Here is a 2,500-nt window from a genome sequence, read left to right on the forward strand (position 1 = left end):
GCGTCATCAGTGCTAAACCAATGCTAGCTACGCTTAGGCACCAACCGCACGTCTAACAAGGATAGACTAGCGTACCATAGTAGTATCACAAAAAGCAACACATGCCACTTTAACGCCTATCGTTTCCCAATCATCAGCACAAATCAAATGCTGGCTAGCACCAGTAGCACGTCAAACATAGATCAGCAAGCACATCATCATCGAATTGCCACACAAACAGCACCATCCCAAACTTCCAAAGCTAGACCACAACCCTGGATCGGTGTCGCAGAGACCTAACGAGGCATCCCCACACCACGCCAAGGCCCCCACTCGGAGGGGTATTATGCCACCGACTAGGAATCAAGCAACAGTCACCCAAGCTCGCGCTCAAAGGCAGTCTGGCACCTTCATCCCTTGCCATGCTCACCCACTGCTCCCCCCCTATATATACATATTGCACAAGGAGCTTGGTGACAGCAACACCCATTGCTTTCCCTGAGGATGTATATTTCTTAGTATGCGCACGGCGTCGAGGCACAGGTGAAGCCAACGGCGCTAGTTTCTGCGCCCTATGTCGAGGAAAATCAAGGCAACGGGCTAGTGTATGGGCACAACGTCGAGGAGACTCAAGGAGATGGGGCTATTTTTCAGGTCACCGTTCGAGAAATCAAGGCAACGTGTTGGGGGGGATGGCCTCTTTCATGGGTCGTGGGGCTTGGCTTGGCTTGCCTCGTGTGTGCTCGATACAGCCTCACGATTCTTATTTGCCCATCAACCATGCCGGGCACCTATGAGAATGAGACCCCATGGTACCCCCTATATATACATATTGCACAAAGAGCTTGGTGACAGGAACAGACATTGATTTCCCTGATGATGCATAATTTTTGGACACACACGACTTGGGGGCGAGGGGACACGGGAGTGGGGCGCCAATGGGGGGCGTTTTGGCCCCATTTTCGTCAAGAGCGGGCGTCTTGGCCATGCCTCGAGCGTGCCAGCCTCGAGAGCCTTGGGCGCTGGACATCCTTGGGGCGCCAATGGGCAGCAGTCCCATGGTTCCCCTATATATACATATTGCACAAAGAGCTTGGTGACAGGAACAGATATTGATTTGCCCAGGGATGCATAATTGTGCGAAATCGTCCATAACTCGCTCGAATTAATTCGGATTGACACAAAATTTTGTAGGGATGCTTTTTATTATAAATGAAAAGCTTTGAAATGAAAAAAAAAAACAAAATGTCATGTTTGAGGCGTAAATGTTTGTGTCCTATCCTTGGTCACGCCTTGAAGCGTTGGTTCCCTACTTGTTGGAATGTCGCTCAAATCAAGTAGGAATGCCATTGAAACATTGTGTGGGTCATTGTTAACATAGACGAATGGACTTGAAATGAAAATATATCATATTTGGGTTTTTGTCCCTGTCGCCTGGTGATAGGCAGGCAGATAAGGCTTTTAGGTATTCATAGGTGGCTTAGATGAACTCGAAAGAACACGAGTTGATCGGATTGGAACTCATATATTCAATTTACTATGTACTAAGTAGGAACTACACTTTGCTCCCTTCATCGTTTGACTTGCTTAGAAATCTGCTCATGGTTTGTCAAGGCCCCTTGTTCCTTAGACCGATGAGGATGGGATTGGGTTGCTCATGGGCATGTGTGTGGCAAGATGCCTTGTTCCATTGGTCGTTCATGGGTGTTCGTGTACGAAGTAAACTTGTTCCCTTGGTCGTTCATGGGGTTGTGTGTGGGAAGAAGCCTTCTTCACTTGGTCGTTCATGTGTGTTTGTTTGGGAGGTAGCCTTGTTCCCTTGGTCGTTCATGGGAATGTGTGTGGCAATAGCATTGTTCCTTGGTCGTTCATACCCTTGTTCCCTTGGTCGTTCATGGGTCTGTGTGTGGGAAGAGGCGTTGTTCACTTGGGTAGCCTGCTTGCCTTGCCAGCCCCATATGCATTGTTCCCTTGGTCGTTAGTGGATGGGTTTGTGTGTGGCATGGTGCCTTGTTCCCTTGTGTGGCCTGACTGCTTGGCTTGACATGACCTAGCCTTGCCAGCCTCACATCCATTGTTCACTTGGTCGTTCATGGGCATGTGTGTGGCAAGGTGCCTTGTTCCCTTGGTCGTTCATGGGGTTGTGTGTGGGAAGAAGCCTTGTTCCCTTGGTCGTTCATGTGTGTTTGTTTGGGAGGTAGCCTTGTTCCCTTGGTCGTTCATGGGAATGTGTGTGGCAATACGCATTGTTCCTTGGTCGTTCATACCCTTGTTCCCTTGGTCGTTCATGGGTCTGTGTGTGGGAAGAGGCGTTGTTCCCTTGGTCGTTCGTTCATGGGTTTGTGTGTGGCAAGGTGCCTTGTTCCCTTGTGTAGCCTGACTGCTTGGCTTGACATGACCTAGCCTTGCCAGCCTCACATCAATTGTGTAGCCTGACTGCTTGGCTTGCCGTGACCTAGCCTTGCCAGCCTCACATCCATTGTTCCCTTGGTCGTTCATGCAAGGGTCTGTGTGTGGCAAG

Source organism: Lactuca saligna, unplaced genomic scaffold (genome assembly GCF_052625555.1).
Source record: "Lactuca saligna cultivar CGN05327 unplaced genomic scaffold, ASM5262555v1 scaffold_59, whole genome shotgun sequence".
NCBI classification, from domain to species: domain Eukaryota; kingdom Viridiplantae; phylum Streptophyta; class Magnoliopsida; order Asterales; family Asteraceae; genus Lactuca; species Lactuca saligna.